Here is a 13,830-nt window from a genome sequence, read left to right on the forward strand (position 1 = left end):
CTCCGCTCATTTGAATAACAGCCTGTATACAGCCTTTACATGGTGTCTAGCCATTTCCATCACAACACACAAAAGTGTGTTATGTCTGCAGCCACAAGGTCTGCTCTGGGAAGCATTTGTATTAAGGATGGTTCTATGTCAAGTTACATAGACCATATGGCAAGTTAGAGATGGGCAAGTCCTATGTGTTTCATACAGATTATTTTTGCATAATTTTGTATTCAGAATTTTTTTTTGTATGTGTGACTAGAATACATTGGAGTTTATGCGATATGGAACTTAATTAAAATTTCCTCCAAAACAGATTTTTATACTGACATCTTGGTAAACTTGCATAAAGTGCATCCGGAAAGTATTCACAGCACTTGACTTTGTCCACATTTTTTTATGTTACTGCCTTATTCTAAAATGGATTAAATGCAATATTTTCCTCAACATTCTACAAACAATACCCCATAATGACAACATGAAAGAAGTTTGTTTGAAATCTTTGCAAATTTTTAAAAAAATAATAAAATAAAAAATTCCATGTACATGCCTTTGCTCAATACTTTGTTGAAGCACCTTCGGCACCAATTACAGCCTCAAGTCTTTTTGAGTATGATGCTACAAGCTTGGCACACCTATTTTTGAGCAATTTCTCCCATTCTTCTTTGCAGGATCTCTCAAGCTCCATCAGGTTGGATGGGGAGCGTTGGTGCACAGCTTTTGTCAGATCTCTCCAGAGATGTTCAATCGGGTTCAAGTCTAAGCTCTGGCTGGGCAACTCAAGGACATTCACAGAGTTGACTTGTAGCCACTCGTTTGTTATCTTGGCTGTGTGCTTAGGGTCGTTGTCCGGTGCGTAAGTGCACAGCCATTTTCAGATCTCTCCAGAGATGTTCAAACTAGTTAGGATCGAGGGAAAGATGAATGCAGCAATGTACAGAGACATTCTTGATGAAAACCTTCTCCAGAGTGCTCTGGACCTCAGACTGGGGGGACGGTTCATCTTCCAAAGGGGAAAACAACCATAAGCACACAGCCAAGATAACAAAGGAGTGACTACGGGACAACTCTGAATGTCCTTGAGTTGCCCAGCCAGAGCCCAGACTTGAACCCGATTGAACATCTATGGAGAGATCTGAAAATGACTGTGCACCTACGCTTCCCCATCCAACCTGATGGAGCTTGAGAGGTCCTGCAAAGTAGAATGGGAGAAACTGCCCAAAAATAGGTGTGCCAAGCTTATAGCATCATACTCAAAAAGACTTAAAGCTGTAATTGGTGCCAAAGGTGCTACAACAAAGTATTGTGTAAGCTGTGAATACTTATGCATATGTGATTTTTTTTCATTTTTTTTGTTTTAATTAATTTGCAAAGATTTCAAACAAACTTCTTTCATGTTGTCATTATGGGGTATTGTTTGTAGAATTTTGAGGAAAATAATGAATTTAATCCATTTTGGAATAAGGCTTTAACATAATAAAATGTGAAAAAAGTGAAGCACTGTGAATACTTTCCGTATGCACTGTATTTATACTGACATTGGTTATCATATTAACTATAGCTTTATATTATTAATATATTTTTATTATTATACAGGATTTATGCACACACACACATATATACAGTAGTGCAGTCTGCTCACATCATTTGTAATAATAATTTGTAATAAAAACATATTTGCCATTCTGAAGCTTCTCTCCAACCACTTTGCATATAATTTTATATATACTGTGATTCTGTACTTACCATATATGCTGCAGAAATCTCCCTCCACTAAGTCTGGCTGTAGCCATTTTAACTATGGGCAGCTGAAGCTGCTGCCTGTTCACCTGGATTTACACAGACACACAGAGGCACACACACACACATACTGTATATACAGTATCTCACAAAAGTGAGTACACCCCTCACATTTTTGTAAATATTTTATTATATCTTTTCATGTAACAACACTGAAGAAATTACACTTTTCTGCAAAGTAGTAAGTGTACAGCTTGTATAACAGTGTAAATTTGCTGCCCCCTCAAAATAACTCAACACACAGCCATTAAAGTATAAACCGCTGGCAACAAAAGTGAGTACACCCCTAAGTAAAAATGTCCAAATTGGGCCCAAAGTGTCAATATTTTGTGTGGCCACCATTATTTTTCAGCACTGCCTTAACCCTCTTGAGCATGGAGTTCACCAGAGCCTCACAGGTTGCCAATGGAGTCCTCTTCCACTCCTCCATGACGACATCATGGAGCTGACAGATATTAGAGACTTTGCGTTCCTCCACCTTCCATTTGAGGATGCCCCACAGATATTCAATAGGGTTTAGGTCTGGAGACATGCTTCGCCAGTACATCACCTTTACCCTTAGCTTCTTTAGGTGCCATGTTGAACTTTCAGTGACCAGTATGAGAACAATAACACAAAATTTAACACACCTGCTCCCCATTCACACCTGATACCTTGTAACACTAACGACTCACATGACAACAGGGAGGGAAAATGGCTAACTGGGCCCAATTTGGACATTTTCACTAAGGGGTGTACTCACTTTTGTTGCCAGCAGATCTGAATATATATGGCACAGATTTAATTGTATACAAGTTTTATAATTAATACGTTTATATAACTTCATATTTTATACACCTTTTGGAATATTATTGACATATATTTATTACTAGCCACTTTACTTTATATATCACCCATGAAGCGCGGTACTTCCCCCCCCCCCCTCCCTAATAATGGCTATGTGTTGAGTTATTTGAGGGGACAGCAAATTTACACTGTTATACAAGCTGTACACTCACTACTTTATATTGTAGCAAAGTGTCATTTCTTTAGTGTTGTCACATGAAAAGATATAATAAAATATTTACAAAAATGTGAGGGGTGTCCTCACTTTTGTGAGATACTGTATATGCAGACAGACAGACACACTCACCACTGCTTGCCTGCACAATTCTCCTTATGGATCTCTGCAGTCTCCTGTAATCTCTGACCTCATCCAGCCCCCTTCAGCTCTCCTTGGCTCTCCTATGACTAATCCCTTCTCCCTTGCTGGCAAACTCTCACAAGAGTAAGAGACAGAGCTGTGCATGATGTCATTAGCCTAGGCTAATGACCAGACAAGAATGAGGAATTGGGCTGTATAAGGTATTTACTGGCAGAAAAAAAAATGTTTTACTATCCAAAGTTAAAACAACAGGGGCAAAGGATTTAATAGATGGAAAGATGAAAAAAATGACTGAAGAGTCACTTAAAGTATTGTTATTATTCTACAGGATTTATATAGCTCCAACAGTTTGTGCAGCGCTTTTAAATATAAGGGAAGGCAGTGCAGTTAGAATACTATACAAGGCTTCTGCTTGTAGGATCTTACAATGTTGCTGCTCATGAATGCTGCTGCCAAACTTATCCACCTTACAAACGGCTCAGCATCTGCTACCCCTCTCTGCCAATCCCTCCATTGGGTGCCACTCACCCAATGAATTAAATTAAAAATACTAACAATAACTTACAAAGCCATCCACAACTCGGCCCTCGGCTACATCACTAACCTGATTTAAAAAAACCAACCAAATTGTTCTCTTCGTTCCTCCCAAGACCTCCTGCTCTCAAGTTCCCTTGTCACTCCCTCCTATGCTTGCCTCCAGGACTTCTCCTGAGCCTCTCCCATGCTTTGTAATTCCCTGCCCCAATCTGTCCGATCATCTCCAACACTATCCACTTTTAAGCGATCCCTGAAAAATTTTCTCTTCAGAGAAGCCTATCCTGGCTCCACCTAACAACTATACTTTTATTTTCTCCATCAGCCCATCCCCCACTTTTTCCTAACTTTTGTGTCACTTGACCCTCTTTTCTGATTGTAAGCTCTAAGGAGCAGGGCCCTCTGATTCCTGCTGTATTAAATTGTATTGTAACTGTACTGTCTGACCTCACGCTGTAAAGCGCTGCGCAAACTGTTGGCGCTATATAAATCCTATATAATAATAATAATACAGTCTAATAGTGAGGGTGTTGACAAAAAAATAAATAACTGTGAGTGATGAGCTGGTGGAAGAATAAAATGTTCAGTTGTCAGGCAGAGGTGAGTTAAGCTTCTCTGAAGGGGTGAGTTTTCAGGGATCGCCTAAAGGTGAACAGATTAGGAGATAGTCAGACAGATTGGGGTAGGGGGTTCTAGAGGATGAGAGAGACTCCGGAAAAGACCTGGAGGTGGGTATTGGAGGAGGTGACAAGGGAGTTGGAGCAGGAGGTCTTGGGAGGAGCGGAAAAGATAGTTTGGGTGATATATTGAGACAAAGTTGATGATGTAGCTTGGGGGGAGTTGTAAACGGCTTTGTATGTTGTTGTTGGTACTTTTCATTTATTACTCATTGGGCAATTAGAAGCCATGGAGGGACTGGCAGAGTACAAACTCCGGGAAGGTTAATATTTTTAAAATAAGTCTGATTGAGTCAAAAGCTGCTCCCATAAATTTAAGGCACCCATAAGCATGACATGGCAATCACCCAAGCCAGGAGTAGATGGCTAAATGGTGAGTTGATCTGGATTCCTTCAGAAACTGTTGGTCAGTCTCACTGAGTTGGAGAGGTTAGAGCCTTGTCCAATCATTATTGTTTCCACCAAAATATTGACACTTTGGGCCCAAATTGGACTTCACTTAGAGGTGTACTCACTTTTGTTGCCAGCGGTTTAGACATCAATGGCTGTGTGTTGAGTTATTTTGAGGAGACAGCAAATTTACACTGTTATACAAGCTGTACACTCACTACATTGTAGCAAAGTATAATTTCTTCAGTGTTGTCACATGAAAAGATATAATAAAATATTTACAAAAAAGTGAGCGGTGTACTCACTTTTGTGAGATACCGTAAATATATACAGTATCTCACAAAAGTGAGTACACCCCCCACATTTTTGTCACAGTACATGTTGGCATTCATGGTTCCCTCAATGAACTGTAGCTCTCCAGTGTCGGCAGCACTCATGCAGCTCCAGACCATGACACTCCCACCACCATGCTTGACTGTAGGCAAGACACACTTGTCTTTGTACTCCTCACCTGGTTGCCACCACACACTCTTGATGTGTTTATAAACAAATGTGTTTATCTTGGTTTTATCAGACCACAGGACATGGTTCCAGTAATCCATGTCCTTAGTCTGCTTGTCTTCAGCAAACTGTTTGTGGGCTTTGTGCATCATCTTTAGAAGAGGCTTCCTTCTGGGACAACAGCCATGCAAACCAATTTGATGCAGTGTGCAGCGTATGGTCTAAGCACTGACAGGCTGACCCCCCACCCCTTCAACCTCTGCAGCAATGCTGACAGCACTCATACATCTATTTCCCAAAGACAACCTCTGGATATGACGCTAAGCACGTGCACTCAACTACTTTGGTCGACCATGGCAAGGCCTGTTCTGAGTGGAACCTGTCCTGATAAACCACTGTATGGTCTTGGCCACCATGCTGCACCTCAGTTTCAGGGTCTTGGCAATCTTCTTATAGCCTAGGCCATCTTTTTGTAGAGCAACAATTCTTTTTTTTTTTTCAGATCCTGAGAGAGTTCTTTGCCATGAGATTTCATGTTGAACTTCCAGTGACCAGTATGAGAGAGTGAGAGCGATCACACCAAATTTAACACACCTGCTCCCCATTAACACCTGGGACCTTGTAACCATAATGAGTCACATGACAACAGGGAGGGAAAATTGATAATTGGGCCCAATTTGGACATTTTCACTTAGGGGCGTACTCACTTTTGTTGCCAACGGTTTAGACAATAATGGCTGTGTCTGTTTATATGGGTGTGACTCTTACGCTGTCTTGGGAGATACTTGAATATGTATGCCCTTGATGCTGCTTGTACTACTACTGGTGACCACACAGTTAAATGAAAATGATTGGGGGGGGGGGGAGTACCCCGCTTCAGGGGTGATATATAAAGTAAAGTGGCTAGTAATAAATAGATGTCAATAATATTCCAAAAGTTATATAAAATATGAAGTTATATAAACGTATTAATTTTAAAACTTGTATACAATTAAATCTGTGCCATATATATTCAGATCATAAGATATCTTCCAAAAATAAATAAATAGATACGTATGTTGATATAAATTATCAATTAATAATAAAGTGCTTATGGTGGTTGTGTATTATACTAAACCAATTGGGATACAATAAGGTGCACTGTGCAAATCATTAAAGTGTCATAATATTTTTCTCCAGTATTATATCAATAAGATTGATGAAAAAATAAATAAAAGTAAGATTCATATATTGTACTCAGGTGTCTAAATCAACAAAAAACAACAAAAATCATCAATCTTATTGATATAATACTGGAGAAAAATATTATGCCACTTTAATGATTTGCACAGTGCACCTTATTGTATCCCAATTGTCACTTTTAATTAGTTTTGTATAATACACAACCACCATAAGCACTTTATTATTAATTGATAATTTATATCAACATACGTATTTATCTATTTATTTTTGGAAGATATCTTATGATCTGAATATATATGGCACAGATTTAATTGTGTACAAGTTTTATAATTAATACGTTTATATAACTTCATATTTTATACACCTTTTTGGAATATTATTGACATATATTTATTACTAGCCACTTTACTTTAAATTGTCACCACTGAAGCGCGGTACTCCCCCCCCCCCCCCCCAATAATGTCTGTGTGTTGAGTTATTTTGAGGGGACAGCAAATTTACACTGTTATACAAGCTGTACACTCACTACCTTACATTGTAGCAAAGTGTCATTTCTTCAGTGTTGTCACATGAAAAGATATAATAAAATATTTTCAAAAATGTGAGCAGTGTACTCACTTTTGTGAGATACTGTATATATATATATATATATATATATATATATATATATATATATATATATATATATATACTGTATATATATATATATATATGTTCTATATTCATTTATACAGTGTATACTACTATATTACCTTTAATGGCAATGTAGTATACACATTTGACAGCAGTTTAAAAATCCCTCCAAGTACATGTGCACCTATTAGAGCTCCACGATTCTGGATAGAATATTTATCATGATTCTCGGGGTAACATCATCTGTCACATTATACAAAAAAAATTGGGCTAACTTTACTGTTTAGTTTTTTTTTCTAATTCATTAAAGTGTATTTTTTCCCAAAAATTTGCGTTTGAAAGACCCCTGCGCAAATACTGTGTGACATAAAATTTGCAACAACCGACGTTTTATTCTCTAGGGTCTCTGCTAAAAAAATATATATAATGTTTGTGGGGTTCTTAGTAATTTTCGAGCAAAAAAGTGTCAGAAAAAGGCTTAGTCTTTAAGTGGTTAAACTAACCTCATCTACAGTTCATCTCTTTGATCTTAAAGAACCAAATGATAAATTGTTTTTAGTTATCTCTCAGTGCTGAGCAATGTTAATAAACATTTGCCTGGGGCTCTTTTTTTTTTCTGACAGCTGTGAGTGAACAGAGAACGGCTCTGCACTGTATGAATCGTGGATATGCTGGATTAAGATTGTGAGGGGGGTTGAATCGAGATTGCGCTTTTTTAATTATTAATTGTGCACCTCTATCACCTACATGCAGATAACACCTTAGCAACTGTATTGAATTGATAAAGAATAATTTGTAAAGGTCTCCAATGCTGGCCTTATCCCAGGAGCTACAACTGGTCAAACCATGTCAACCCTGAATAATCAGCTACTCTTCCCAGCAGCAAAGACTGGTTAACACAGACTTAACAATAGGCTGAACAGAGCAATGATCTTACTTCTATAACTGACTAACAGCATACATATGGTGTTAACCAGGATATATATTTATTATGACATGCAATCAAATTGGTGAGTCCATAGTGACAGAGTAATCTGTCCATGGGCAGCATAATCTGTCCATGCTTTGTCCATGTAGATGCCAATAATTCATTTTGTTTGGGGAATAGGAACTCTTGGAGCCAATACTGTCAATCAATAGCATTTTCTACCTCTCCAACTTCTCAACCTAGAAAGATTAAGCACCCCATACGTAGCCAGATTAAACAAAAAGTTTTAAATTACCTTTTTATACATATAATCTGTTTGTATATGTGCCCCCCTTAAATTTTCATCTAATCCCAAAGTAAGGTTAGTGAGTTCTTTAAACTAATTAGCCATAATTTCACAATAGGCTAGTAAATCTGTTGCATGAAAGACCCATTAAATAATATTTAACAACAGAATTTTTTTTTTTTTTAAGCCCGTGGCGTGTGAAACACACTCAAAAGACTTACACCCGGTGCATAAAAAAAATGCACACACGCAAACGTGAGAAACACAAAAAGTGCACAGGGTGTGCGAAATGGTCTTCCCTCCGAAGAGGTAGGACCCTAACCTCAGAAATGTTCCATTCAGCTGCTTGGACATTTCAAGTTTACTAGTCTGACATATAACGTACATTAGTAAACCATCCGCTGAGTTTTCACATCACATACAGATTCATTGGGTTAGTGTGAAATGCTGTATATTCAATATAAAAAAATGAACCACCCCAAGGACAACACAAATCATTACATCATAAGGAGTTTATAATTTATTGGTAAAGTGCAATTGTTTCAAATTAACATATACATTGCAATATAAGTTTTCATGTATTACATTACAAATTCAATAACACAGCGACAAGGTAGGTATATCTAATACATTTTTTAGCTGCAGTATGTCTAGTTCTCATTCCCGAATAGTTGCAGCGTAAACCCATACCTCCTATAGACAACATGTTGCATACAATAGCAGTACTTTCTTTAAAGTGTTACTCCACTTTTGTTAAGAAAAAAAACATTCCCCACTGGGTGATCTCTGTACATTACAAGGATTTTACCAAACTTTGTTGCAGATTCCTATTTTTTGTTATTCTGAAGAAATCATTGTTTGTTCCTCTGTGCCCCTGTGGTGAGTGGGTCTAATGGGAGTGGTTTCATAATTATCTATCAGCAGGGGCAGCTGCAGAGCACTAATGAGGGAAGCTGCTGGGCCTGCATCCCTTTAGACGTGTTCCTATTGGGAGTATCTCACCAAATATGACATTTTTATTGCAGGGGATGCCAGAAACCTGACTTGTATCTTAAGCAGATTTCTGGGAAAATTGGTGAGCCAATCACACAAGCAGGAAATGATGTTTCTGGGGTGTGGTCAGTAAAAATTCTGTGTATAGAACAGCTCCAGGTAGCCATATTGCATTGCATTTTCAGAAAATTACAACAGCTGCAGATTTAAAATGGAAAGGTAATTTTTAATAACATTTTTGTTGCAGTTGCAGTTACGCTATATTGTTTATTCTTTATTGGCAATTTTTTCCCCCCACAAAAGTGGAGTTACCCTTTAAAGCAATAATAGCACTCTAAGGGCAATCATAATAGTCATAATAAAATAATAACACACACTTTGTTGATTTGCATTAAAATTGGAAGTCCTAATTTTATGCATTTCATTACATTCATGATTCACTTTAACTTTTGTAATATATAATGTTAAACCAAATTAAAATATTTCTGATAAAATATAAAAAATATACTATTTTATGAAATGAACTTGGAATTTTGTATGATCATTGCAGAGGTGAAATCTTGTGTCTTTGTTCCACTTTAATTTCTACTTTAAACTTGAATAATAATGATGTTTTCCTTCCACCTACAGTCCATTATGTGTCCAGTTTATTTGCAGGGCACATTAGCTGAGTCATGCTGTTTGAGGACATTCAGTGGCTCATCTTGGTAACCTGAAAGACAGAACAAACACTAAGTTATTTAATTATCAGAAAGCACAGAGGTCCTGATCTAGGGAAAGAGTAAGAATGTTTGCAAGGCTGTCAATCTTGAGTGATACTGTCAGTAGCAGGTGTGACCAGAAATGTGTGGACTGCCACTGAGAATATCAAGCACAAGTAAAGTGTAGAATAATATCATTTATTTAAAAATAAGTGAATAACACAAATGTAAACGCACCTCCAGTAAACTAAAACTGTGTAAATCAAACCAGGTAACCAAACACACAAGGAACAACTGCCCAAACCAAGTATATACAGAAAACAGGGTAAACTAATTGTAATCGTAACAGAGCCAGGGTCATACATGGGAGATCAAGCAGAGGGAGCTGGGAACAAGACAGGACAGGGAGAGGGTAACAGGAGACGGAGTAAGCAAGTAGAAAGGGATCAGGCTGCAGGGTCAGGATCAGGGTTCAGGATCAGGCTGCAGGGTCAGGATCAGGGTTCAGGATCAGGATCGGGCTGCAGGGTCAGGATCAAGGTTCAGGATCAGGATCAGGCTGCAGGGTCAGGATCAGGGTTCTGAATCAGGATCAGGATTAGGCTGCAGGGTCAGGATCAAGGATCAGGATCAGGCTGCAGGGTAAGGATCAGGGTTCAGGATCAGGATCAGGCTGCAGGGTAAGGATCAGGGTTCAGGATCAGGCTGCAGGGTCAGGATCAGGGTTCAGGATCAGGATCAGGCTGCAGGGTCAGGATCAGGGTTCAGGATCAGGATCAGGCGGCAGGGTCAGCATCAGGGTTCAGGATCAGGATGCAGGGTCACAGGAACACAGGAACGCAGGCACATGGGGACAGCCCCAAGACAGTGAGGAAGAACATGCACAGGGTTTAAATAAACTTCCTGCAACCAGCATCAGGTGATGACTGATTATATGAGATGATGTCAGCTCCTGGCTGCTGAGGGACACCCACTGCTGGACACTGGAACTGCAGTCTATAGATCTGGGAGCCACAGTGCCACCAGCAGGTGAACCCTTTCCTGACAGATACTAAAAGGTTACCTGCTCTAACGGGCCTTGTATGTCAAAGATTCGGCTCTAATTATTAAATAGAATAACCCATGGCAACCAATTAAACTCTGCTTCATGCTTTTATACTGAACTGACTTTAGAAGAGTAAATTATGATTGGCTGATGTACCTAAAAAGGAGATTACCTTATTGAATAAGGCTGTTTATCCCTAAAGGCAAACCAGCTGCATGTGGCTATATTCCAAGTGTGGGACCACACAGTTGAGTAAGGCTCTGTCCATCCCATGCAGGTGAAGCAGAGCGTGTGTGTGTCTTCGCACATTTTCCATGCATTCCCAAATGTATTTTAATGGGCTGCTCTTTACACAAGAAATGTTCAAAAGAAGTCCATGACCATTTTGCAAAATGGCGCCACACCAAACGCATGCGTTAGCAGATGAATGTGGTACCATTAGGAATACACACAATTTTGCATGTGTTGCTGACACACACAAAGTGTAAATGTAGCCTTGGTTTAATTTTCAGAACAAACATTCAGGGTGTCTACCCCCTTCTTCTAAGGTCCAGGTAATACTGAGTATTGCTTGCACCTTAGAAGAAATGGATAGACACCTCAAAATGTGTCCTGAAATTGTATCTATTAGTACAAATGGAAAAAGTGTCACAGACTATACTTAACTTCAAGTTCACTACTGTAAAAGCAATCACCTTATCCAAGTGATGGGCTACTGTATGGATGTGCAAGTTAACTAAACTCAATCACTTATGAATGATGATTGTAACCACATTCTAGACATAGCTCTTATAACACACAAAATCAGGCAAGCAAGAGTTATTAAATTGTGATTAAACTAATTTTTTGAAGGCTTTAAACAAAAGTTGACCTTTTGTTTCTCTCTTTTGTAGATTTGAAAGCTTATCAATTAACATGTAATTAGTTGAAAGTAAATTTATATTCTCATATTATATTTTAGAAACAAGCTCTACGAACTTTCTTCTTGTATAACATTTAACCATATAAATTACTCCAATATGATATGTAAGGGGTCCTACATATCTGATGCCTGTCAGTTGTAGATGTTCCTTAAAAACCATTCAGATGCCATAAAGGTTCATTGCATCTAATATGAAAATGTATATATTTATCTTTATCTATAAATATAAGAAGAAATGGAAACAATGGAATGATTATGTTAATTCGGAAGAGTGCCAATCTTTAATCGTAGAATAAGAAATATTGATAGGAAAATGGATATGCGAAATTACGATCAACAAAGTGTTGATACTCGTATGGCCTCCATGGTTGTTTTTTTTTTGTTGTTTTTCTTTTGGGGTTATGGTTATTTGATTTGACTGTTTATTGATAAGAAAAGGGGAGGAAAAGGGGATTTGGGATCAGTTATAGTTATATAATTAAGATTATCTAAGATGTATCTAGAATGAATTATCATGTTTTCTTTTTCATGATACTGAAAACATTAAAAGATGGATTGTAATGTATAGACTGTATATGTAACTGAACTTAAATAAATAAAGATAAAATTTGAAAAAAAAAAAAAATGTTTACACATTATTATCTACTTTAACTGTAGTGATGGAACACACTGGTCATATGCAGGCCACCAGTGTTGGGGTAGTTACTCAAAAAATGTAACTAGTTACTAGTTACTTCTGTAAATTGTAACGAGATTACTTTACTAGTTACTGCATTTGAAAAGTAACTTCACTACTTATTACTTTACTTTCCTCTTTCTTAATTGACCGTGTAGAAGAAGATACATGACACTCTTTCTGCATAGAGTTTATTGTATAAACACAGGCTTTGGGAAACATGAGAACAAAACCTGAAAAAAACTGAATAAAACATAAAGTGCAACAAAAAGTCATAAACTTCATCCCTCTCTATTCTTCGAAATAACGATTGTATCGCACAGCTTGGGTAACGCAGGAAAGCGCGCTCCTATAGCCTAGTAAAGTAGTGTAGTTACCAATATTAGTATTGTAACTAGTTACTTTACTTCGTTACCAAAAAAGTAATGTAGTTACTGTAATCAGTTACTTTGTAACTCGTTACCCCCAACACTGCAGGCCACTGCATAACCTTTTCGCCAACATAGCAGACACTTATATCCCTAATCCCTGCTGAAGTGGGATTTTGTGATTTTTGAAATTTGGCAAATAGGCATAAATGGGTGCATATGCATTCACAGTTCTTAATCCACCAAGATCAATAGAATGTGTAACCAGTATATTAAAGTTTATTGATATACAATAATGTGTGTGCAGAATATTGTTTACTAGAAGAATTTCTCTCTACTTATTATATGAAGCCTTTGACTCATTAGAGTGAACACCGTTGACTGCTCATTGCTCCTATAAGCTCGCCCTTAGTAAATGAGGCCTGGGAAGAGAGCAGCATGAGTCTTGCTATACAGTCCACTAGTAGAATCGATTAAAAGAACAGGGCAAAGAAGGTGCCTCTGGACTAGTATTATCTGGGGGAGATTTCATGGATATCACTTCCTCACCATGGATAAGTATTATCCCTGGATAAATCCTCTCCCCTCTGAGAATTTTATCATCATCTCCAAAGTCTGAGATTGTCTTTTGGACAGAGAGTGTGTCTTTAGGATGTGAAGGCCCTGGGACACCAGGATTACCCTGCATGTCAAACTGCCTATACAAACCACTTTGTGATGTTTTAATCTTCGAGTTAACTTTGGCTGGATTTAAACATCAACACTGGACCCCCTACAGCCAATATTGACCAGATGCCACTGGAGTCTTGTCCTTGTATTTTTTTTTTTTACAGACTTCCCAGCCTCGGGAATTAGAGTTTGCTATCCTTCCCTTAATCACCTCTTTGTGTTTCCCATAATATAGTCATGCACATATCCTGGACAAGGGGAGATCACTAACAGTTGACGTATACCAGATACCACAGAGCAACACACATACTGTTAAGTCACAGGCAAAGGAACAATGCGTAATGTTCAATACCAATGACTGCTTTAACCTGACAGAAGGAGACATTTATTTTT

At 38.0% G+C, this 13,830-nt stretch overlaps 1 long non-coding RNA gene across 7 annotated transcripts in view; it reads right to left on the minus strand.

Annotated features, from left to right (window-relative positions):
• Positions 1–9,543: 9,543 nt before the first annotated feature.
• Positions 9,544–13,830, minus strand: part of LOC309553740 — a 132,930-nt gene continuing 128,643 nt past the window's right edge. For all 7 annotated transcript variants that reach the window (XR_014225184.1, XR_014225185.1, XR_014225186.1 and 4 more), the window contains one exon: positions 9,544–9,768. This is a non-coding gene — a long non-coding RNA (uncharacterized lncRNA). The remainder of the gene's footprint in view (positions 9,769–13,830) is intronic.

This window comes from Pelophylax lessonae, assembly GCF_965119305.1.
Source record: "Pelophylax lessonae genome assembly, chromosome: 4".
NCBI classification, from domain to species: Eukaryota; Metazoa; Chordata; class Amphibia; order Anura; family Ranidae; genus Pelophylax; species Pelophylax lessonae.